Consider the following 26,721-nt stretch of genomic DNA (forward strand, 5'->3'; position numbering starts at 1 on the left):
TGCTACCCCTAGGATAGCTTGTCTAATAAGGTTGACTTACAACCAGACACCATTAGGGTTGTTTGGACTGATACAAGGTGCCCCCAGAATTGGAGACATCATATATCAGGCCAACTTCTCACAATCTGTATTGGATGTCAGTTGTATTTCTAAGTCATCGAAATTTAGTTTTTTCCACTGTCGATAGGTAGTACAGTTGTTTTGGGTGTGTTGCTTTGTGTTGCTTTATGTTGTAAAGCAAGCAAATGATTGTCTGACTTTGTGACTGGTGTAATTGTTTGAAAGGTATTGTTCTGGATTTGCAAAAATGAGATCATGTATGTGTCCAGCGATGTGTGTGGGTCTGTAGGCGATCTGCCGCACGTTCACTGCATCTAAGCCTATGATAATTGTTGTTGAATGGGGCATATTTTGCTAGTCAAACCAAATGTGTTGGTCACCAAGAATGCATAGGTTGGAGTCAATTGTTATTATGTCTGAAACTGTGTCTAGAAGTGTGTCTGGGAATGTTGCATTGATAGGTGGAGGTCTGTAAAGTAGAAGTAAGTTAGAGGAGGAGGATGGTGTAGGGTTGCAACTGGTGAAGAGGGCTTCACAACCTTTTATGGAGATGTTGCCCGCTTTAGTGAAATAAATGTGTGCTTGAAAACAACAGCTTGGCCACCTCCTCTAATGCCTATACAACTTTGTGTGATAGATTTATAGCCTAGAGGAATGACTTCATGCAACACTGGAGCTATGTCATCTTCCAACCATGATTCAGTTATGAGGAGTATGTCAGATTGTCAGTGAGAAGGGTGTAGATGTGATACTTGCTTTTTGAGAGTGATCGAGCATTTTTTAGTAGGCAGTTTAGAGAATGTCTTTTGGTGATAATGTGAATTTGTTTTGTAGAAGAGTGAGCAGTATTTTGTAGACTTGTAGCAGGTGTATCCTTAGAGCGGGAATTAGCTGTATGGGAATAGCAATAGTGTAGTTGTTTTGTATTGTATTCCTCATTCAGCAGACTGAGAAGGAAATTTGATTGCTCTGCGTGTGTAGGTGGTTCAGATGCTGTTCAAGGGTGAGTTGGAGAGCTGCATTGTTTTTGTAGAGTAGCCTTGTTGTGCAGTAGACATGATAATGTGAATTTATGAAGAATGGCATGTTGTTTATTTTGTTTGTGTCTGTTTATGTTTGAAGGTTTATGAGTTAGGGTTGGTGGAGCAGCATGTGGGTCATGTTGCAAGTTTCTAAGTTGTCCAGTTGATGAGAGGCGGTTAAAAGGGAGTTGCTCCATTGTGGTATACGTGTTAGGTGCCTGGGTAGAGAGAAGGCTTTGCAGTAGAGTTGGTTAAGGATGTGTATTATTTTTGTAATTAGCTGGGTATGATTGGGTGTATGTTTCTGGTTTGTGACTGAAAGTATTATACGGCAGTGTGTGTGTGAGATTTTGTTGTATTGGTGTGTGTGTGTGTTATTTTTTTTATCATTAAGATTAATGGGGTCACCCTGTCTCCCTCGGAACATGGGTGTGTAATTACAAAACTACAAGTGGTTCCGTTGGTTATGCACCCTGGGGTGCCGGTTCAGAAACAAAGCATTTCTTCAAAATCACTATTGAATTGTACTAAACATTCATGAATGTATTACACCTACAATAAGTTAGCAAAAATATATAAATGTATTACTTATTTTTTTTGATTTTTCTGTTCTTCAGACGGATTTCTTAATTACTTCGCAGAGGAAATATTAACACCATAACAAGTACGTAGACACTTCATTGGGTGACTATGGTGACATAAAGTGAAATGAGTGACCTTTCAGATTCAGGCAACGAACAAAACAATAACATACATTCTCTGTCCTTCTCTAGTCTATCACTCCAGCTTGCCCAATTTACGAAATTACTCTCTAAAATGAGCCTGGACATGAGATGGTTACATGTCAACGTTTCAACCGTGTGGGTATATGAGTTTGTTGATATATCAAAAAGGGTCTTCTTCAGGACAAAAGTGAACTAGCAACATCCCTTGTTAGTTAGATTTTCAAATCAATACATCTCCTCCTCCAGATCCAGATGTAGCTTGTCAACAAACAACTCTTTATTAGAAGGTGATTATTAATTTGCCTCCATTTGTGAATCTACAAAGTGTTATCAGCTGTATTCCAACTTTCAGCTGTATGCCCCTTTGGTTGTGCGCTTCGGCCTCCAGGGGGCGTAGAGAAAAAACTATTACTAGTGGCTGTTCTTAAACCCAGTAAGGATTAATATAAAGATATCCAAGTCCATTAAACTCAACTGCCCGCACCTCCATGAGTTTTCGGTTGTGGGGTGTGTCTCTCATTCATAATGCATATTTGTGTACAGGAAAATGGCAGTTCAATGATTAAAAGTTTATGCTGTAATGCATGCATGTGCATACAATGGCCAACCATGCTTTTTACCTCTTTAGTTTTATCCTTTGTATTCTGCATACTTTTTATGTTCATTCTAAGATAAATAAAAATGATGTGAAGCAAAAGAAACAAGTAACACACCAACATTCTTCGCCCGCCATTCAATGAATATGAAACATGATATTTGACTGAGGGAAACTCCATCTCAATAAATACATTTTTGCTATATAATTAAGCAAGTTTATCATGAGCTGTATTTATCTTGATACTTACTATTTGTTGTGTGTATTTTATTTAGCCTTGCAGGATTTATTTATCATTTTTTGTATTTTTTGCTTACGAATAAACGTTGTTAAACAATCCCATTTGCAATTGCAATACAAAAGCGTAGCCATTTCCAAAACACACATCTTTCTCCTAATGTAGAAGCCTATAGATAATGGGAAAAAAAGGGAAAACGTACACTGTTAAGTTTAAAATATTTTACGTTCACCAATTCTAGCTTTGCGAAATAACTACATAATTTGTTTTAGTTTGTTGGACTTCACACTGCTACGTTTTGCCAAATAAATGTGTGACAGATACACGTGTTGACTCATTACTTTCAGGTGGCAATGAGACCAGCAAAAAAATGTTTGTTTGCATGTGAACATCTTTTTTGCCTTTTAACTTTGTGGTATTTTTATGGGCAACTTCTCTCTCCCAATCGAATTGTAATGGCCACTGACGCACACCCTAAGCATTGATGGCTGCTAACTACATTCTGCTGTTCTCTTTCTTTTGGTTGCAGGGGTGTGTTATCAGCTGCTGCACAGTCTGCCTTAGGTAAGTCCATAATAATAAAGGATGAGCAGTTGTTTCCAGACAGAGGGGCTTATTAAGGGACACATCTGCCATAATTGTAGTTGTGAGAAAGTTATCCTTTTTAGGTCGAGCATTCAAGACCTCTTGTATATACTGTAGAAGAGTAGGGTCTGCTTCCTATGGTCACCCCCACTTTTTGCTCTGATTCCCTGGTATTTCAACTTTAGTGTGGCTGTTGGCATGCTAATCAGACCCACAGCCCAGTTGTTCTCTCTCTAAATTCATACCATGTACTTTAGGTACATATCCAATTTGGTATTGGGTCACCTTTGTGAGCCACTGTATAGTGCACCATAGGTACCCAGGGCATAGGTGCATTCAAGGCCTCCAAGGGGCTGCAGCATGTATTATGCCACCCCTGGCTGGCCATACAAACTGACACCACAGGCTTATCACTCAGCTTGGGCAAGGTCGTGTAATCACCCCTTGCTTAGATATAGTATTCCTATAGCTACCCTTATATATAGACACATATATGCCTATAAGTCACTCCTATGTCAGGCCTTAACAATGCTGCTGCAACAGACATGAGTCTGACCTCTTGCTGCTGGATGAAACTCCGGCAGGGGAGGCCTGGACAACAGGTTTCCTGCCTTGGGAGGTGCTAGCACCTCCCCAGACAGACTTCAGTGTATTGGGGCAGGGTGGGTTGAAAGAAATGAGACACTGCCTGGGGCACACAAGGTGCTCCACACATAGCCTGGTTCAAACCAGTTCCTGGGGCACTTCAGCCCCTGCTCTCTCACAAAACTGGACAAAGGGAAAGGGGTGTAACCACCCCCTTCCCAGGTTCCACCCAAAGGAGGGACCTAGCAGGTAATCCAGCCCCTTAATTTGGTATAAAGATAGGAGCTGAGTCTAGAGACTTTAGATTTATCCTGGAAAGAAATTCTGACATGAACTCTTGGACCTTCGATGTTCCATATCGACTGGAAGACTGAAGACATTTCTCTTGTGGTCAAGGAGTGACCACCCTGTGCAAACAGGCCCCAACAGGAACTTGCCGGTTTGCTTTGTCAATGCTCCAGCCAGATCCTGAAGACTTAGCAATGCAGCCTGTGGACTTCCAGACTTCTCTGACTCCAAACCACATCCACAGCACAGCTGAGACCCGTGGCGGACACGAGAGACGTGGGACCGGACATCCTTCAGTACCTGCTTTTTGCTACTTGTGCAGCTTTTGAGGCGTCCTTGAAGTTGTACATTGGGGATTGAGAAGGCCCAACCCCGAGCAGTAAGTGCACCGAAGCTCAGCCCTCCACACTCCACGAGTGCCGCGTGGGGCCTGCGCCTGCATTTCTTCTTGATGCGTCTTTGCAGTTGCTAGCCCATTGGCTAGTGGCCCTCCTGAAGACATCCTTTTGAAACAGCACTGCTTGCCTGGTTGCTCTGGGCTTGCTCCTGCTTTTCTGTAAAGGGGAAGCTCTCCAAACCTTGCTGGTCTGAACAGAAACCGATCTTCTCTTCCTGCATGGATTGCCTTTGCCAAGGCTTGTTGGGTCCAATCCAGATACCAACACTGCCAACAGCTAGATCCTTTGTGTCACAGTCCGTATCCAGCTCCTGGTTGTTGTCAATTCCTCCTGGTCCACGTGGCTGCAGAGACAAGCTTCACATCCTCACCTGATTGCATCTTGACATTGCCTGGTTCCTTCCTGGTCACTGGCTAGTGACTCAGAATCTGTCCCCTCTGCTTTCAGGTTCTTCACTGCTCAGATCCACCCTTGGATCCATCCGGACATCTTCCTCCTGGTCGCTTGCAGCATTTTCTTGCAGCTCTCCATAGGATTGATCGACGAAACCCGACACGAAAGAACACCTATGCACCAAGCTTCCCTGGGTGAGGTAACTCGAGTACTCCGGTGCTCCCGTGGGTAACAACTATCCAAGTGTCCTAGATTAACAGGGTTTCCCCGTAGTCCACCCGGAAGTGTCCGAAATCAACTACTTTGTAACTTTTATGTTCCCATTGATTCTCTACGGTAACTCGCGTGTGTGTTTAGACACTGCACACGCATCCTGTGGGTCTCCTACTTCCAATCCTTTGGTTGACCAGTGTAGCCCCAGCCATTTCCTAGGCGCTAGGCCTACTCACCTTTCCTGACTTGGTTCTTATACCACTTCTTTAGTATATGGTTCGTGACGCCCCTAGGGCAGAATTGTATTTGTGCAACTTATAGTATGCTTATTGAGTAACTTGTGCTGTATCTCGAACTCTGACCTCATAAAGAGTGCAGAGCGGTTCTGTTAGTAATAAATACATATATGTTTGATATATATCTTGTGTGGTGTCCTTTCATTTGGTATTCAAGGGATTGTAATTGGTAAAACAAATGGCTTCACATGCTCTCTGAAGTATTAGCCTAAGACTGATTTGCCCATGCTACCACTAGGATAGCTGGTCTATAAGGTTGACTTTACAACCATCACCATAAGGGTTGTTTGGATTGATGCAAGGTGCTCACTAGAATAGTGAACATCATATAGCAGGCCAACTTCTCACATTGGTGGCAGCGGTGGGATAAGAGCTTGCTGATTGTTTTACCATATAATCTTGAAATATCATTTGAAAGATCACATCAACGTACCTAGAGGTACATATAAATCAAGTCTTAAATACTTAAGTTCTACTGAACTTAGTTGTTGTAGAGTAAAAGCCTAGCACACCCTGACTACAACTCCTAGAGAGGTTTAATAGGTAACACTTAGTGTAGGTAGGTGCACATACCCCACCTCACTAGATCATGTCTCTGAGAGCAGAACCCAGTGGATCTCTCGCAGTAGAAGTTGACCCTCTGAGGGCACCTTCTAGATATGATACCTTTACCATCCATGTGTTAAGGCACTTGTGCACAACTAGGAAGTTAAAGCAAGGGTCAAACCTACCCTCAAGCAACTGAAAAAGATCCTAGAGGAGTTTGATGTTAAGAAAGCAGCTAACCCAGGTCCTTCAGGCTGTTCAGAAGAGGGTCAGCCCTCTGAAGAAGATTTCCCTGACCACAATCTAGTTGATGATAGTGAAGTGGATGAGGATGCTGAAGAGGATGACACTGACCAGGTCCAAGTATTAGAACTTAATCAGGTCAACCTAAACTTGCATGGGGCTGTAGAGGGCATAGCCCCTTTCAGACCTCCAAACAGGTTTAACTCTGTGCCCAGAGAGAGGAGATCCCTATCCAGGGAATCTCACTTTCTAATGGCTCAGTAGGCTCTGATGCCTCTGCTCAGAGGAGGATGACTTCCCCTCAGAGGAGAGAACACCAGGCCAGAATGAAAGAAGTCAATCTGAGGATTGAGAGGCAAGAACTTGCCCTTGCCAAAGAGAGACTTGCTCTTGCAAGAGAGCAAAAGTTAAGTGGGTTAGAACCCATTGGTGGCAGCATTATCCCTAAGGATAGAGAGAAGTCTTATGACCATAACAACCTAAATAAGATTGCCCCTCCCTACAAGAGTGGGGATAACATCCACAAGTGGATAACTGCTTTGGAGGGGGCTTGTAAAGTACAGCGGGTACCCCAAAGTCAGTGGGCAGCAATCTTATGGCTCTCCTTTTCAGAAAAAGGAAGAGACAAGCTCCTTACAGTTAGTGATGAGGATGCTGACAACTACGCTGTCCTGAAGAGTGCTCTGATTGATGGTTCGTGAGGCCCCTAGGGCAGAATTGTATTTGTGCAACTTATAGTATGCTTATTGAGTAACTAGTGCTGTATCTCGAACTCTGACCTCATAAAGAGTGCAGAGGGGTTGTCTTAGCAATAAATACATATATATTTGATATATACCTTGTGTGGTGTCCTTTCGTTTGGTATTCAAGGGATTGTAATTGGTAAAACAATTGGCTTCACATGCTCTCTGAAGTATCAGCCTAAGCCTGCTTTGTCCAAGCTACCACTAGGATAGCTAGTCTGTAAGGTTGACTTTACAACCATCACCATAAGGTTTGTTTGGACTGGTGCAAGGTGCTCACTAGAATAGTGAACATCATATACCAGGCCAACTTCTCACATATACTTTAGTATATATCTATTATATACTTATGTGTATGTATTTTGTGGGCCGTTCTTTAATTATTTTTCTGGCAACTGCCTCTATTTAACTTTCTTGATGAAACATGACTAGCAGAGGTCGGTAAAATACCAGGATTACTTTCTGCTGAGGGACTTTCTGTTTTTTATTTTTCTGGCAACTGCCTCTATTTAACTTTCTTGATGGAACACGACCAGCAGAGGTCAGTAAAATACCAGAACTGCTTTCTGCTGACGGACTCTATTTTTTTGTTGTTTTTCCAGCAACTGCCTATATTTAACTTTCTTGATACAACCATCAGAGGTTAGTAAAATACCAGAACTATTTAAGCATTCTCTAGATTCCAGTCCATAGAAATTGTATTCCACAAGCACCCGTAGATAATATTTTTTTCAAATCTTGTATTTTCAGTGTTATGACCATCGAAGGCCCTGATTTTTTTATTAACAAGCATTAAAAATGCAATAGGTCTCGCCTTTTATTAAGTTAAAGCCATTTGCTGTGCTATAAATTACCATTAGCAAAGCAAATAACTTTAGCTTAATCAAAGGCGAGACCTATTGCATTTTCAATGGTGTTACCATAATAATTGCAATGTATTGACTGATATTGCTGGAAAATTACTCCGTTTTTTCCGTGGGCTCTGCTAATCAGACTGAGGGCCAGTGCTCTTGTGGAAAAGGTATATGGTAATTAGGTGTAATTACAATTGTTATGACAGCCTACCTGTAAGCCACTAGTATATGGTAGGACATGCAGGTTTAAAGGCCCAGCAGATGTAATGCACTTAAGTGTGCACTGCTGCTTTGCCTGATGTTATTTTAGAGGTAGCCCTACAATGTAGGATACTTTTAAAATAAATTAAATATGCAATATTTACAAAGTCATAAACAAATGTATTTATAAAAAAGTATAACTATTGATAGGAGTGAGCTCAAATATATTATTATTTGTATTAAAATTATAGAATAAATCCAACAACAGGCCAGGGTTAGATTTATTGTAACTATCCCAGAAAAGTACAGAACTTTCTTTTCTGAATAACTAAAATCCAGCCTTCCAGCAGACTCTACTGATTGACCAGCCAAACTGCTCTGATGAGGGGTGACGTGGCCTGCATTGAGACAAAGGACATCTGGTGGGAGGAGATCTGCATCTGCAAATCAAAAGGCAGGATGAGAGTGGAGTAGTCAAACAGGTCTTCAAAGAGGGTATGACAGTTAGGACAAGCTCACCCCCACATCCTGCACACCAAGCAGACAGGAAACCCAAGTAATTGAATTAGCAGAGGGGCTGGAAGGGAAGAGTTGTTAGGGAAACTTAGCCACACCAATGGATTGGCATGGCAAGATCCTAACGTCCAGGGAACAGCTTCTCCATGTTTCCTTTTAAAGGGAGTGTGCTTTCTACGACAAGAATATGCCAGATTTTGGAGGAACCCTTTGGAGGTTCTGGGTGGTACCCTGTATCCGTTTGGTCAGGCGATCCTCCTGCTGTCACCCAAGAACACTGCCAGGCAACTTAGATGCCTGCCTCAAAACTACCAGAAGAAAAAAGAAGGCCCTGCTGGACATTTGGACTGCACAAGAGAGGATGCACTAGGGGGCACAACAAACTGCAGAAGATGGTGGATGCGGAAGCACTGAGATCCGCATCGGCCCAGTAATTCTCCGGCAAAAACGGAGGATACCAGCTGGCCTGCTATGCCGGATGTGGTAAACCTGACACGGGACACTGGGGTACAGCACCTGTGGCGGAATCATGTGCCCGGACCCCACCGCCAGTGAGCAGCAGTTGAGCGCAGTGACAGGCCTGAAACCCTGACCTCAAGTGTCAGGACCAGGCGGAGCCTGCCCGGGCGCTTCATCTACATGGGTAGCTTGTCTGCGGAGGTCAGGCTGGAGGTGTCATGCCTGCAATAGAGGAGCACACCTGGTATCTGCCTCGAGGTGGGAAGCAATCAGCACGCCCAAAACAGGAGCTGGACCACTGAAGTGGAGTGCCCGGAGCGCTGACCGCAGACTCCAGAAACTGCAGAGCAGCGGAATCTGCTAGAGCTGCTTGGCAGAGAGTGGGAAGTAGAGCGGTCTTCCCCCAGAGGAAAAGGACGGGGTGGCATGGCACGGGAGCTTGGAGGAGTGAGGTGGAGACAAATACTGGCTGGCCCTGTCAAGGTGACTGCGCAGCGGCCTTCCGTGGAGCTGTGACGCAGTACTGTGTTGGTGAGGACCGATACTGCCCCTGAGCTGTGACAACCCCAGGGGACACATGAGCAATACATGGGGAACTGCGGCGGCTGTATGCCCCCTCCTGGGAAATTGAATATGGCCTCTGCCATCATCATGGGGCCCACAAAGAACAGGGCAAACCTAACTACCAAGCCAATTCTTATACTGGGAAGGAGACAAGCTACCGGGGACCGGTTTCTGGCATTTCAGCCGTCGTCGGCCCGGCTTGCTTGAATCCTGATGGTTCAATGAGCTAGGGACTCACGTCTGAGTATACCCTCCCACACATAGTGTGGATAAATTAAATTTTGGAAAAGGTGATGGACAGAGTTTCTGAATGATGCAGAATACTCCTACCCAGTCAAGAGATCAGGGCTTGATCCATCACCGTTTTTTAGCTCACTGCACCATCCCAGCTTCAGAACCTGGCTATATGCAAATTAGTCTGTTCCTGTCCCAGTGCATGTTGGGAACAGGGCAAACCTAACTACCAAGCCAATTCTTATACTGGGAAGGAGACAAGCTACCGGGGACCAGTTTCTGGCATTTCAGCCGTCGTCGGCCCGGCTTGCTTGAATCCTGATGGTGCAATGGCTAGGGACTCACGTCTGAGTATACCCTCCCACACATAGTGTGGATAAATTCAATTTTGGAAAAGGTGATGGACAGAGTTTCTGAATGATGCAGAATACTCCTACCCAGTCAAGAGATCAGGGCTTGATCCATCACCGTTTTTTAGCTCATTGCACCATCCCAGCTTCAGAACCTGGCTATATGCAAATTAGTCTGTTCCTGTCCCAGTGCATGATGGGAACAGGGCAAACCAAACTACCAAGCCAATTCTTATACTAGGAAGGAGACAAGCTACCGGGGACCGGTTTCTGGCATTTCAGCCGTCGTCGGCCCGGCTTGCTTGAATCCTGATGGTGCAATGAGCTAGGGACTCACGTCTGAGTATACCCTCCCACACATAGTGTGGATAAATTCAATTTTGGAAAAGGTGATGGACAGAGTTTCTGAATGATGCAGAATACTCCTACCCAGTCAAGAGATCAGGGCTTGATCCATCACCGTTTTTTAGCTCACTGCACCATCCCAGCTTCAGAACCTGGCTATATGCAAATTAGTCTGTTCCTGTCACAGTGCATGATGGGAACAGGGCAAACCAAACTACCAAGCCAATTCTTATACTGGGAAGGAGACAAGCTACCGGGGACCGGTTTCTGGCATTTCAGCCGTCGTCGGCCCGGCTTGCTTGAATCCTGATGGTGCAATGAGCTAGGGACTCACGTCTGAGTATACCCTCCCACACATAGTGTGGATAAATTCAATTTTGGAAAAGGTGATGGACAGAGTTTCTGAATGATGCAGAATACTCCTACCAAGTCAAGAGATCAGGGCTTGATCCATCACCGTTTTTTAGCTCACTGCACCATCCCTGCTTCAGAACCTGGCTATATGCAAATTAGTCTGTTCCTGTCCCAGTGCATGTTGGGAACAGGGCAAACCTAACTACCAAGCCAATTCTTATACTGGGAAGGAGACAAGCTACCGGGGACCGGTTTCTGGCATTTCAGCCGTCGTCGGCCCGGCTTGCTTGAATCCTGATGGTGCAATGAGCTAGGGACTCACGTCTGAGTATACCCTCCCACACATAGTGTGGATAAATTCAATTTTGGAAAAGGTGATGGACAGAGTTTCTGAATGATGCAGAATACTCCTACCCAGTCAAGAGATCAGGGCTTGATCCATCACCGTTTTTTAGCTCACTGCACCATCCCAGGTTCAGAACCTGGCTATATGCAAATTAGTCTGTTCCTGTCCCAGTGCATGATGGGAACAGGGCAAACCAAACTACGAAGCCAATTCTTATACTGGGAAGGAAACAAGCTACTGGGAAGCGGTTTCTGGCATTTCAGCCGTCGTCGGCCCGGCTTGCTCGAATCCTGATGTTGCAATGAGCTAGGGACTCACGTCTGAGTATACCCTCCCACACACAGTGTGGATGAATTCAATTTTGGAAAAAGTGATGGACAGAGTTTCTGAATGATGCAGAATACTCCTAACCAGTCAAGAGATCAGGGCTTGATCCATCACCGTTTTTTAGCTCACTGCACCATCCCAGCTTCAGAACCTGGCTATATGCAAATTAGTCTGTTCCTGTCCCAGTGCATGATGGGAAAAGGGCAAACCAAACTACCAAGCCAATTCTTATACTGGGAAGGAGACAAGCTACCGGGGACCGGTTTCTGGCATTTCAGCCGTCGTCGGCCCGGCTTGCTTGAATCCTGATGGTGCAATGAGCTAGGGACTCACGTCTGAGTATACCCTCCCACATATAGTGTGGATAAATTCAATTTTGGAAAAGGTGATGGACAGAGTTTCTGAATGATGCAGAATACTCCTACCCAGTCAAGAGATCAGGGCTTGATCCATCACCGTTTTTTAGCTCACTGCACCATCCCAGCTTCAGAACCTGGCTATATGCAAATTAGTCTGTTCCTGTCCCAGTGCATGATGGGAACAGGGCAAACCTAACTACCAAGCCAATTCTTATACTGGGAAGGAGACAAGCTACCTGGGACCGGTTTCTGGCATTTCAGCCGTCGTCGGCCCGGCTTGCTTGAATCCTGATGGTGCAATGAGCTAGGGACTCACGTCTGAGTATACCCTCCCACACATAGTGGGGATAAATTCAATTTTGGAAAAGGTGATGGACAGAGTTTCTGAATGATGCAGAATACTCCTACCCAGTCAAGAGATCAGGGCTTGATCCATCCCCGTTTTTTAGCTCACTGCTCCATCCCAGCTTCAGAACCTGGCTATATGCAAATTAGTCTGTTCCTGTCCCAGTGCATGATAAGAACAGGGCAAACCAAACTACCAAGCCAATTCTTATACTGGGAAGGAGACAAGCTACCGGGGACCGGTTTCTGGCATTTCAGCCGTCGGCGGCCCGGCTTGCTTGAATCCTGATGGTGCAATGAGCTAGGGACTCACGTCTGAGTATACCCTCCCACACATAGTGTGGATGAATTCAATTTTGGAAAAATTGATGGACAGAGTTTCTGAATGATGCAGAATACTCCTACCCAGTCAAGAGATCAGGGCTTGATCCATCACCGTTTTTAAGCTCACTGCACCATCCCAGCTTCAGAACCTGGCTATATGCAAATTAGTCTGTTCCTGTCCCAGTGCATGATAAGAACAGGGCAAACCAAACTACCAAGCCAATTCTTATACTGGGAAGGAGACAAGCTACCGGGGACCGTTTTCTGGCATTTCAGCCTTAGTCGGCCCGGCTTGCTTGAATCCTGATAGTGCAATGAGCTAGGGACTCACGTCTGAGTATACCCTCCCACACATAGTGTGGATAAATTAAATTTTGGAAAAGGTGATGGACAGAGTTTCTGAATGATGCAGAATAATCCTACCCAGTCAAGAGATCAGGGCTTGATCCATCACCGTTTTTTAGCTCACTGCACCATCCCAGCTTCAGAACCTGGCTATATGCAAATTAGTCTGTTCCTGTCCCAGTGCATGATGGGAACAGGGCAAACCAAACTACCAAGCCAATTCTTATACTGGGAAGGAGACAAGCTACCGGGGACCGGTTTCTGGCATTTCAGCCATCGTCGGCCCGGCTTGCTTGAATCCTGATGGTGCAATGAGCTAGGGACTCACGTCTGAGTATACCCTCCCACACATAGTGTGGATGAATTCAATTTTGGAAAAATTGATGGACAGAGTTTCTGAATGATGCAGAATACTCCTACCCAGTCAAGAGATCAGGGCTTGATCCATCACCGTTTTTAAGCTCACTGCACCATCCCAGCTTCAGAACCTGGCTATATGCAAATTAGTCTGTTCCTGTCCCAGTGCATGATAAGAACAGGGCAAACCAAACTACCAAGCCAATTCTTATACTGGGAAGGAGACAAGCTACCGGGGACCGGTTTCTGGCATTTCAGCCGTCGTCGGCCCGGCTTCCTTGAATCCTGATGGTGCAATGAGCTAGGGACTCACGTCTGAGTATACCCTCCCACACATAGTGTGGATAAATTCAATTTTGGAAAAGGTGATGGACAGAGTTTCTGAATGATGCAGAATACTCCTACCGAGTCAAGAGATCAGGGCTTGATCCATCACCGTTTTTTAGCTCACTGCACGATCCCAGCTTCAGAACCTGGCTATATGCAAATTAGTCTGTTCCTGTCCCAGTGCATGATGGGAACAGGGCAAACCAAACTACCAAGCCAATTCTTATACTGGAAAGGAGACAAGCTACCGGGGACCGGTTTCTGACATTTCAGCCGTCTTCGGCCCGGCTTGCTTGAATCCTGATGGTGCAATGAGCTATGGACTCACGTCTGAGTATACCCTCCCACACATAGTGTGGATAAATTCAATTTTGGAAAAGGTGATGGACAGAGTTTCTGAATGATGCAGAATACTCCTACCCAGTCAAGAGATCAGGGCTTGATCCATCACCGTTTTTTAGCTCACTGCACCATCCCAGCTTCAGAACCTGGCTATATGCAAATTAGTCTGTTCCTGTCCCAGTGCATGATGGGAACAGGGCAAACCAAACTACCAAGCCAATTCTTATACTGGGAAGGAGACAAGCTACCGGGAACCGGTTTCTGGCATTTCAGCCGTCGTCGGCCCGGCTTCCTTGAATCCTGATGGTACAATGAGCTAGGGACTCACGTCTGAGTATACCCTCCCACACATAGTGTGTATAAATTCAATTTTGGAAAAGGTGATGGACAGAGTTTCTGAATGATGCAGAATACTCCTACCCAGTCAAGAGATCAGGGCTTGATCCATCATTGTATTTTAGCTCACTGCACCATCCCAGCTTCAGAACCTGTCTATATGCAAATTAGTCTGTTCCTGTCCCAGTGCATGATGGGAATGGGGCAAACCAAACTACCAAGCCAATTCTTATACTGGGAAGGAGACAAGCTACCTGGGACCGGTTTCTGGCATTTCAGCCATCGTCGGCCCGGCTTGCTTGAATCCTGATGTTGCAATGAGCTAGGGACTCACGTCTGAGTATACCCTCCCACACATAGTGGGGATAAATTCAATTTTGGAAAAGGTGATGGACAGAGTTTCTGAATGATGCAGAATACTCCTACCCAGTCAAGAGATCAGGGCTTGATCCATCACCGTTTTTTAGCTCACTGCTCCATCCCAGCTTCAGAACCTGGCTATATGCAAATTAGTCTGTTCCTGTCCCAGTGCATGATGGGAACAGGGCAAACCAAACTACCAAGCCAATTCTTATACTGGGAAGGAGACAAGCTACCAGGGACCGGTTTCTGGCATTTCAGCTGTCGTCAGCCCGGCTTGCTTGAATCCTGATGGTGCAATGAGCTAGGGACTCACGTCTGAGTTTACCCTCCCACACATAGTGTGGATAAATTATATTTTGGAAAAGGTGATGGACAGAGTTTCTGAATGATGCAGAATACTCCTACCCAGTCAAGAGATCAGGGCTTGATCCATCACCGTTTTTTAGCTCACTGCACCATCCCAGCTTCAGAACCTGGCTATATGCAAATTAGTCTGTTCCTGTCCCAGTGCATGATGGGAACAGGGCAAACCAAACTACCAAGCAAATTCTTATACTGGGAAGGAGACAAGCTACCGGGGACCGGTTTCTGGCATTTCAGCCGTCGTCGGCCCGGCTTCCTTGAATCCTGATGGTACAATGAGCTAGGGACTCACGTCTGAGTATACCCTCCCACACATAGTGTGGATGAATTCAATTTTGGAAAAAGTGATGGACAGAGTTTCTGAATGATGCAGAATACTCCTACCCAGTCAAGAGATCAGGGCTTGATCCATCACCGTTTTTTAGCTCACTGCACCATCCCAGCTTCAGAACCTGGCTATATGCAAATTAGCCTGTTCCTGTCCCAGTGCATGATAAGAACAGGGCAAACCAAACTACCAAGCCAATTCTTATACTGGGAAGGAGACAAGCTACCGGGGACCGGTTTCTGGCATTTCAGCCGTCGTCGGCCCGGCTTCCTTCAATCCTGATGGTGCAATGAGCTAGGGACTCACGTCTGAGTATACCCTCCCACACATAGTGTGGATAAATTCAATTTTGGAAAAGGTGATTGACAGAGTTTCTGAATGATGCAGAATACTCCTACCCAGTCAAGAGATCAGGGCTTGATCCATCACCGTTTTTTAGCTCACTGCACCATTCCAGCCTCAGAACCTGGCTATATGCAAATTAGTCTGTTCCTGTCCCAGTGCATGATGGGAACAGGGCAAACCAAACTACCAAGCCAATTCTTATACTGGGAAGGAGACAAGCTACCAGGGACCGGTTTCTGACATTTCAGCCGTCGTCGGCCCGGCTTGCTTGAATCCTGATGGTGCAATGAGCTATGGACTCACGTCTGAGTATACCCTCCCACACATAGTGTGGATAAATTCAATTTTGGAAAAGGTGATGGACAGAGTTTCTGAATGATGCAGAATACTCCTACCCAGTCAAGAGATCAGGGCTTGATCCATCACCGTTTTTTAGCTCACTGCACCATCCCAGCTTCAGAACCTGGCTATATGCAAATTAGTCTGTTCCTGTCCCAGTGCATGATGGGAACAGGGCAAACCAAACTACCAAGCCAATTCTTATACTGGGAAGGAGACAAGCTACCGGGGACCGGTTTCTGACATTTCAGCCGTCGTCGGCCCGGCTTGCTTGAATCCTGATGGTGCAATGAGCTATGGACTCACGTCTGAGTATACCCTCCCACACATAGTGTGGATAAATTCAATTTTGGAAAAGGTGATGGACAGAGTTTCTGAATGATGCAGAATACTCCTACCCAGTCAAAAGATCAGGGCTTGATCCATCACCGTTTTTTAGCTCACTGCACCATCCCAGCTTCAGAACCTGGCTATTTGCAAATTAGTCTGTTCCTGTCCCAGTGCATGATGGGAACAGGGCAAACCAAACTACCAAGCCAATTCTTATACTGGGAAGGAGACAAGCTACCGGGGACCGGTTTCTGGCATTTCAGCCGTCGTCGGCCCGGCTTCCTTGAATCCTGATGGTACAATGAGCTAGGGACTCACGTCTGAGTATACCCTCCCACACATAGTGTGGATAAATTCAATTTTGGAAAAGGTGATGGACAGAGTTTCTGAATGATGCAGAATACTCCTACCCAGTCAAGAGATCAGGGCTTGATCCATCATCGTATTTTAGCTCACTGCACCATCCCAGCTTCAGAACCTGGCTATATGCAAATTAGTCTGTTCCTGTCCCAGTGCATGATGGGAACAGGGCAAACCAAACTACCAAGCCAATTCTTATACTGGGAAGGAGACAAGCTAGCGGGGACCGGTTTCTGGAATTTCAGCCGTCGTCGGCCCGGCTTGCTTGAATCCTGATGGTGCAATGAGCTAGGGACTCATGTCTGAGTATACCCTCCCACACATAGTGTGTATAAATTCAATTTTAGAAAAGGTGATGGACAGAGTTTCTGAATGATGCAGAATACTCCTACCCAGTCAAGAGATCAGGGCTTCATCCATCACCGTTTTTTAGCTCACTGCACCATCCCAGCTTCAGAACCTGGCTATATGCAAATTAGTCTGTTCCTGTCCCAGTGCATCATGGGAACAGGGCAAACCAAACTACCAAGCCAATTCTTATACTGGGAAGAAGACAAGCTACTGGGGACCGGTTTCTGGCATTTCAGCCATCGTCGGCCCGGCTTGCTTGAATCCTGATGGTGCAATGAGCTAGGGACTCACGTCTGAGTATACCCTCCCACACATAGTGTGGATAAATTAAATTTTGGAAAAGGTGATGGACAGAGTTTCTGAATGATGCAGAATACTCCTACCCAGTCAAGAGATCAGGGCTTGATCCATCACCGTTTTTTAGCTCACTGCACCATCCCAGCTTCAGAACCTGGCTATATGCAAATTAGTCTGTTCCTGTCCCAGTGCATGATGGGAACAGGGCAAACCAAACTACCAAGCCAATTCTTATACTGGGAAGGAGACAAGCTACCGGGGACCGGTTTCTGGCATTTCAGCCGTCGTCGGCCCGGCTTGCTTGAATCCTGATGGTGCAATGAGCTAGGGACTCACGTCTGAGTATACCATCCCACACATAGTGTGGAAAAATTCTATTTTGGAAAAGGTGATGGATGACCCAACAGAGGTCTTTGTTAATCACAATCCATTGCTGTATTAGTATAGGAAAAGACATCTATGGCCACTGGTCACCAACCTGGCTCTAAATTATTTGTCTTGCCCACTCGCAAGCGTGTCTTCTGAACGTGTTTTCAGTGCTGCTGGTGCCATTGTAACTTCAAAAAGGACCCGCATCTCTCACCCAAAAATGTGGAGAGGTTAACACTGATCAAAATGAATCATCACTTCATATCACCAGATTACAAAATACGTGAATGCAGGAAGGAAGAAGAGGACACCGACTTAGGTGACGGAAGTTCTTCTCTGTTAGCTGACCTACTCCCATCTCAATTCATAGAGTTTGAGGACGAGCTCTACTTCCCTGACACTGAGGCCTGAAAATTACTTCCTTTTTTCGTCCTTATTCACTTTTATTCCTGTGTGTTTTTCTTTGTTTTGCAACTTTTACCACAACAAAAGTCTAATCACCTAATCACAACAAGTCCATCAGCAGCACTGTCTTCATCTTATTTTCCTTATTGATTTGAAGGTGCCGCAGTCTGCGTTCCTGAGGTTCACAAGTTCACAACTCAATCATGCTCCTCTATCCTCCTCCTCCAGACTCACCCTATCCATTTCCCTCAAGGCAGATGGATGGATTACGAAGAATAAAGAAACTTTCTCTTCGTAGAGGAGTCCCCTCAAGTGGGACTGAAATTACTGACTGACTACATGCTTGCTGATTGCTAACAGAGTTACTTCTGAAATTGACAGGAGAGGCTGCCCTGTGGGCCCTCATTTTCCGAAGAAGATGCGGACAAAAAGTAGAACAGGTAATGAATAAAGAGAAGATGGCATGCAGTGAACAGCAATGGCTGTCTGGCTCTGATTAAACCAATTGCTGTTTGTTTTTTGTGCTTGAAATGAATCATATGTCTTGTCTTACTTATTATTTAATCTTTTGCACAGTAATTGTAACTCATGTCTACTACTCTGGTTTTTTTAACCTTGTTTAATTCAAATTGTACTTCAACTTCAGGGGCCACTATGTTGCATTTTCCAATATGCAAAATGTCCTTGGAGTGGACTCACTTACCAATATACCATGATGATTGATTAAATAATATATATTTCTTCTTTGCAGTCACTCACTGGGATGGATGGATCATCAGCGTCGGTTTACTGAAGAACTATGGCCAATTTGTGAGTTGCAAAACGGTAAACCAGTCTACAACAACTACTACAGCAGAACTACATGTCTATCTATTCATGGTTGTAGTCGTCGAGGGCGACGCAGTGTACTGTTGTTGTTATGCCAGGCAGAGTCCACTCCACTCCAGACAGCAGTTCATGTAAAATTGGGGCTATGTGGCTTGCTGCATACAATTAGATATGCTTTGTCTGTCTGACAAAGAGCCTAGGTATGCTACATCAGGTTGCTTCACTCAGTGGTGCCTGCCTTGACCGTCTGCATGGCCCTGCCTCAAGCTTTGGCCAAACATCCGTTATGTTTGCGAAATTTGCTGTTTTTTGCGAATCTTGCAAAATTACAGAAATTCGCAAATTCGTGAGCGGAACGGATTTTTGGCTCATGCTTGCGGCTGGGCAATCCAGACGGTCAAGGCAGGCACCACTGAGTGAAGCATCCTGATGTAGCATACCTAGGCTCTTTGACACAGACAGACAGAATTTTGGCTTTTTTTGTTTTTTTGCGGGCGCGTGTGTTTGGGTGAAAAGTGAACACTAGTCGTACACCTGCTTCTTCTTCTTCTTCTTCTTCTTCTTCTTCAAAGAGCGCAGTGGTTCGATTTTGTTCTGCCTTGCTGATATTCTTGGGAATCACTGGAACAAGTGTCCAGGTTAGTTTCAAGAGGATAGAAGTAGTGGAAGTGCTGAAAACAGCAATTTTTTTGTGAACAGCGCAATTTGGATATATCAGTATTGCATGCGTTTGGGGGGTTGTTTGGGGGTGTTCTAGATGTGTGGGGGCGGGTCGGGGGTCTTTGAGCACTGCTGGGACGGTCTAATTTTGATTGCAAGTGGTTTCAAGAAAATCCATGGTGGAAAAGGGGGGTTTGGGTCTAGTTGCAGACATCGTTTTGGCACGATTTAAACTGAGGCCTAGCAGTATTGCGTGTTTTTGGGGGGCTGTTCTAGATTTGTGGGGGTGGGTCGGGGTCTTGGAGCACTGCTGGGAGGGTCTAATTTTGATTGAAAGTGGTTTCAAGACAATCCATGGTGGAAAAAGGGGGTTTTGGTCTAGTTGCAGACAGCATTTTGGCACGATTTAAACTGAGGCCTAGCAGTATTGCATGTTTTTGGGGGGCTGTTTGGGGGGGTTTTAGATTTTGGTCTGGGAGCTCTGCTGGGATAGTATAATTTTGATTGCGAGTGGTTTGAAGAAAATAAATTGTGGAAAAGGGGATTTAGGGCCTACCTGCAGAGCGTGTTTGGAGTGATTTGTCAAGTAGGCCTCACATTTTCTGTCACATTTTCCATTTTTGCGTTTGGCCTGTTTGGGGGCGTTCTACTTTTTTGCGGGTGGGTTGAGGGGTCTGGGGGACTTGCTGGGAAGGTCTAATAACGGATGCAGGTGCTTTGGAGGAAATCCATGGTGAAAAAGTTTTTCCTTTTTTGCTCACTTGCGTGTTTTTGGGGGGCTGTTTGGGGGGGGGTTCTAGGTTTTTGGGGGTGGGTTTGTGGGTCTGGGAGCACTGCAGGGATAGTATAATTTTGATTGCAAGTGGTTTGAAGAAAATCCACGGTTGAAAAGGGGAGTTAGGGCCTACCTGCAGAGCGCGTTTGGAGTGATTTGTCAAGTAGGCCTCACATTTTCTGTCACATTTTCCATTTTTGCTTTTGGCCTGTTTGGGGGCATTCTACTTTTTTGCGGGTGGGTTGAGGGGTCTGGGGGCATTGCTGGGAAGGTCTAATATCGGATGCAGGTGGTTTGGAGAAAATCCATGGTGAAAATGTTTTTCGTTTTTTGATCACTTGCGTGTTTTTGGGGGCTGTTTGGGGGGGGGTTCTAGGTTTTTGGGGGTGAGAGCACTGCTGGGATACTCTCATTTTGATTGCAAGTGGTTTGAAGACAATCCATGGTGGAAAAGGGGGGTTTGGGCATAGTTGCAGAGTGGGTTTTGGCACAATTTGAAGTTAGGGTTCAACCTGGTAGCAGTATTGCATGGTTTTAGGGGGCTACTTGGGGGTGTTTTAGATTTCTGCGAATGGGTTCAGGGGTCTGGGAGCACTCCTGGTAATGTCTAATTTTGAATGCAAGTGTTTTAAAGAAAATCCATGGTGGTAAAGGGGGGTTTGGGCCTAGTTGCAGAGTGCATTTTGGCACGATTTGGAGTTAGGGTTAGCACTTTCGCATTTTTTCTGGGGGCTACTTGGGGGTGTTCTACATTTTTGAGACTTGGTTCAGTGGTCTGGGAGCACTCCTGGAAATGTGTAATTCTGATTTCAAGTGGTTTGAAGAAAATCCGAGGTGAAATTATTTTTATTTCAAAATTGCATTTCTGCGGAGGGCTACTTGGGGGGGTTCTAGATTTTTGCGACTGGGTTTAGGGGTCTGGAAGCACTCCTGGGAATGTATAATAATCATTGCAAGTGTTTTGAAGAAAATCCATGGTGGAAAAGGGGTCTTTTGGGCCTAATTTCAAATTGCGCTTTCTGCTTGATTTTCAACTAGGCCTCATCCCCGTCGCAGTATTGCATGTTTTTGGGGGGCTACTTGGGGGGGTTCTACAGTTTTGCGACTGGGTTACGGGGTCTAGGGGCACTCCTGGGAATTTCTAATTGTGATTGCAAGTGTTTTGAGGAAAATCCACGGTGGAAAAGGGGGTTTGGGCCTACTTGCAGAGTGCGTTTTGGCACGTTTTAAACTTAGGCCTGTAGCATTATCGCATGATTTTAGGGGGCTAATTGGGGGGGGGGTTATACATGTTTGCAACTGGGTTCAGGGGTCTAGGAGCACTCCTGGGAATGTCTAATATTAAATGCAAGTGTTTTGAATTAAATCAATGGTGGAAAAGGGGGGTTTGGGACTAGTTGCAGAGTGCTTTTTGGCAGGATTTGAAGTAAGGGTTCAACCTGGTAGCAGTATAGCATGTTTTTAGGGGGCTACTTGGGGGTGTTCTACATTTTGCCAACTGGGTTAAGGGGTCTGGGAGCACTCCTGGGAATGTCTAATTTTGTTTGCAATTTTTTTAAAGAAAATCCATTGTGGAACCGCAGAATTCAACCATAGTTACTATTACTATCCTTGTAAAGGAGGTAGTGTGGCTCACTGGTTAGAGGGTGAGGTAGTGTGGCTCACTGGTTAGAGGCGGCAGACCCAAGAGCAGAGGACGGCCCGGGACCAGGGTTCGATTCCCGGCGCGGCAGGTTTCTGGACCAGGGTCAGCGGACTCGATAATTCTCTCGCCTCGGTGCCCACTCTGATCAGCGATCACACTCGGCAACTCTGGGCATTAGCTTGCCTCATCTTCACTAACGGCCCCACCAGACCGCCGGGGATGCCTGGTCTCACCCTGGAGATACCCATTAAGGGACCATCTCTCAGGGAAGCCAGGAAGGGTTTCGCAGCGGTCGAAGCGCCTTGGGACCCTACGGGTAAGTAGTGCGCTATATAAATGCCAATACATTTACACAACCAGGTTACACACTTTTGAAGTGATGATTATATATAATATTAATGTCAGCTCTGAAAACTGAAAGTATTATTTTTGCATTACACAGCGTACCTTAGATTTTTTTAACTGGTTCACTTCCTGGTTTTTTCCATCAAAAATTACAGCACTGCTTTTACCATGTGCCATTGAACAAATGATGAACTCAGACTTACCATTAGCAAACCGCAATTACTCCTTACTCATCAGGCAGCCAGTGGACAGTGTGTCTGGTCAACAATATTGATCGACGGAGCGTAAGATGGTATGGAGGAGTATATTGTGAATAAGAGGAATGCAACTTCACCAATTCAACAGGACAACTACAACATAAAGTTACAGTATTCTCTCTTAACTTCTCCTTATCTTTTAAATGTTATTGTTGTAAACTTGAACTTCTACGAATGTGACTAGGTGCGTTTCTTTGTTCTCTGCTTCAAAGTCATCTCTCCAGCTATTTAATACGTTTCTTTGCTATTTTTATAACTAACTTAATGTAATGTAAGTGTTTATTCTCTATGAGGGCAGAAAGGCAAGTGAAATTGCATAATTAATGTAGCCCTGTACTAGTGTCAATGTCAAATTGTTTCCTCATACTTACTAATAAGATGTAGTAAGTACAACTTTTCAGTAACCTAACCATCCGTTTAGCAAACAACATTCATGCAGTAGTGCACTACCTTTATGTCCCTTAAAAGATTTATGGATATCTTTGAATCCAAACATTTGTTTCTCTTCATTTGTTGTTTGTCCGTTTTTCTTCTCTCCACAACACTTTTCCCAGAAACCCCCATTCCCATCCAATCTTCAAAAATCCTAACCCTCTTCCCCCGGGCTGTGTGGTTTTTCATTGAGATATGACTAAATGATAACAAGAAATTCCACACACTTGCAGGGGAGGATAAGGTCTAAGCAACAGAAAAGATATGGAAAATGGATTTTCATGTGCGACATTGTGGATTGAGCATCAAACATCATGCTCGTACACATGACAAATCAAATGGTTAATTCTTATGTTTAAGTATCCTTTGCCTTCATAATATTCCTTATAGTAGCCATAGTCCACGAAACTAGTACTTATAATTAGAATACTTTAGCACTGCTTAGGCAACAAATGATGGCACTGTTCTGTAGCGTTCTATCTATCGTACTGTTTCTAATGCTACGCTCAGGCCACTCAATGTTTCATTTCCTTTTTTTCATATGCTGCTACTGCCAGTGTGTACCACTACTACTGCCAGCACAACAATGATATTTCATCCGTCGAGGATTCAAGTCAACAACCAAACTTAATCACCATTTGCCATGCAGGCAGCCCTGTGGCTACCCCTATTCACAAACCCGAATCACAGGTAAGATAAGCATTTTGGAGAGGTAGAATAATGGGCTAGGAATGGGAGGAGAGCAGAGACTGCCAGTACTATTAGTAAAGTACTAGTAGGGGCACTGAATTCACTAACTCGGTGACTGGCACTTTGGTACATCTCAGGACTAGATGTTTCATTCATGCTGGTAAGTTGGAAGAAACCAAATGTCCAGTAACCACTGCCAACCCCCACACAAAATAATATGAATGCGTATACTATGTTTTGATATGAAAAATAATTATTAATAAATATATTGATGTACTCAAAAAATAAAATAAATTAACCCAACTCACCCCCCTGCCTAACCCCAACCAATGTCCAAAATTCCAAAAGTCCCCTTTCCCAAACACCCAATTCCCACCCCCAACAGTCTTTAAAAAAGGGGCAAGCGACAGTCACTTCCTCCGGTGGTGTCCTCCTGTGGACAGCTGGTCCCGCACCTCCCGCAGCTCTTTGTGCAGGTCCCGGAGCTGTTGCTGATGTTTTTCGACTAACCACTCCAGGTAGTCCGCTCTTTTATGGATGCGGCGCTGACATACCATCCAGGCTCTGGGGGGGGCAGCTGATTGTGTTGCTGCTGTGCGGCGGGAGGCTGTCCGGCCACGGCTCTGTTTGGCTGGAGGCTTCTGGCTGGTGGACCGGGGGCACTAGAGGAGGATGCAGTGGTTGCTGTCTCCTCCTCCTGCTCCCGAGCCAACAGCCGCCGATACTCGGCACAAATACCCTCCAGCTTAAGGGCCCTGGCCTGGACAGCCATCTCCCTTCTGGTGAGCTTTTATGGAGTAGCATCTATATGAAGAAAGAAAGAAAAATACAGGAGCCAATAGTCTTTAACATAAAGTCAAAATAATTCAACGGAAAGTTGACTCTCAGTAACACCAGCAAGTAGCAAACACAGAATGCCATTTTGGCATGTATCTTTCCGCCGTCTTTGTAGGCCTGTGACATTACTGGGACTTTCAGGAATTCCACTAGCAGGACTATGGATGGACTCACACTACTATATACATAGTCAGAGAGTACTAAAAAAAGTCTTCTGTTTTTTCTCTAGTTTTGCAAAAGAAATTACTGGTACGTGAACTTGTGGTAGCCGGCATGGCAGCTTACTCAGCTTGCACCCAAGAAAAAAAGACACAAGCCATGATGACGCAGACTCGCAGTACTTTAAGCAGTACATGCAGGTGGGGATAGGAAGCTCTTACTTTTCTATAGGGGTGGCACTGCCACTGGCCATACTCGGTTACATCAAGGGCTACTGCTCAATGTAATGATATCTTTCGCACTGCCCCCCCGGGCCTTGACTACTACAAAAGAAGAATGAAGATTATTCAATTCTGATCATATATCCTGCCGATCACATGATCTTTGGTTATATGATGGATGACTTTAGGTGCTTTGTTTTGATAGATTTAGTGAACTACAGCGATAGTCCACCCATGACACAGCTGAAAAAAAAATATTAACATAGGGAGTGAGTGTGGTACCCATAATTGCCGGAGGAAGGGACTTGACTTGACATAATGTTGTCAACTATACAATACATACACAATAGATACTGTGCTTGCAAAGTAAAGTACTGTACTGTTAGTCAAGGCAGGGAGTATTTGTGAACAATCACAGATTCTAGCATTTGGATTTCCTCAGCTTTGCTACTCTGGCACAGACATGCTGTTCAAAGTAGCAATCTTCATCCACTCAGCGTCTGCTCTACTACATCATACACCTCTGCTATTGATGAGGAAAAAGAAGACAACATCCAGGCTCCCAAAGTACGTCTATCATTCTTCTTAATGTCTCACATGTACCATGTTTTCTTTTTCTCAACAACCAACTAACACCCTTTTCATTATATTTTGGAAACCACAGTCTTCTTTTCTTGACTTGCATTCAAAAACACCATTCTTTACAGTCATAAATGTTAAGACTCGCTTGTCCTTTGTTTCACCCTTCTTTCACTTTTCGCTCTTCACATCCCTAAAGTACATCTGATATGACTTGGCTTCACAATAAAAGTTTGCCAGCTGAGTTGAAGTCAAATAGAGGGGGCCAATGCTTACCCGAGAAGTACCGCCGCTAATGCTATTACAAGTCAAGGTTGACTGTCTTCTCCGTGATAGCCAAAAAAGTAGTTCTAAATTAGAAACTGTTCTTAACAGTACATTGTACTTGTTCTAGTGTACTGTGTACTGTACAGTACATCATACACTCCTTTGCGAGCCTACTCAAAAATTTCAATAAGTAAGGAGTATAATAACTTACCACCGTCCGCCGCCGCTGAGCCTTCCCCCCAGCTCCTCCTGGTGGCACCGCCGCATCCGCCCCTAGAGTGGACCCCTCCGCACTGCTGGCCCGGCACTGGTGGTCATCTGTACCGCATCAGATGTTGTGACGTCTAGAAAAAACATGTCATATTTTTAGATGCCATACACATCCCCCTATTTCGTCTCGTAATGGAAGAAAATGTTACATAACACATTTTTTATTACTGGGATTGAAAAAAAGTAACGGTTTTGGGGAGGGTGTTAACTTTTTATATTCTTATTCCATTAAATGCTACACTTCTTAGGACAACTGATGAATGCTTGCTTAACGTGCACCATTTTTCTAATTACAGAAAGAAGATTACATTGCCCTTCTGTCAACAGGACGATTCACCAACTACTAGTAAGTCATCACCAGCAGTACTTTAAGTACTTTAAAGAAGGTGGGGGCTCCCGCACAGTTATTATAATAATTTCATGTGTCTGTTAACTATTACGTTAAAGTAATTTGATTCATGGGAATGTTGTTTAAACTTCAACGTCATCTATCAGCAGTGCTCGCTCCGAAAACTACGCTATTAAAAATAAAGAAATAATTTTTTCATTTCTTAATTGAAAAAAAAACATTAAAACTAACAAACACTGTGTGGTTTTTGTTCACGAGTGAGTGAGCGGACGGGTTTGAACTACTGCACTTGGCAGTCATGTTTCAGTGACTCAGATAGGCCGGGATTCGGCGGTAGTCTTC

The sequence above is a fragment of the Lissotriton vulgaris genome, chromosome 3_1 (assembly GCF_964263255.1).
Source record: "Lissotriton vulgaris chromosome 3_1, aLisVul1.2, whole genome shotgun sequence".
Lineage (NCBI taxonomy): Eukaryota > Metazoa > Chordata > Amphibia > Caudata > Salamandridae > Lissotriton > Lissotriton vulgaris.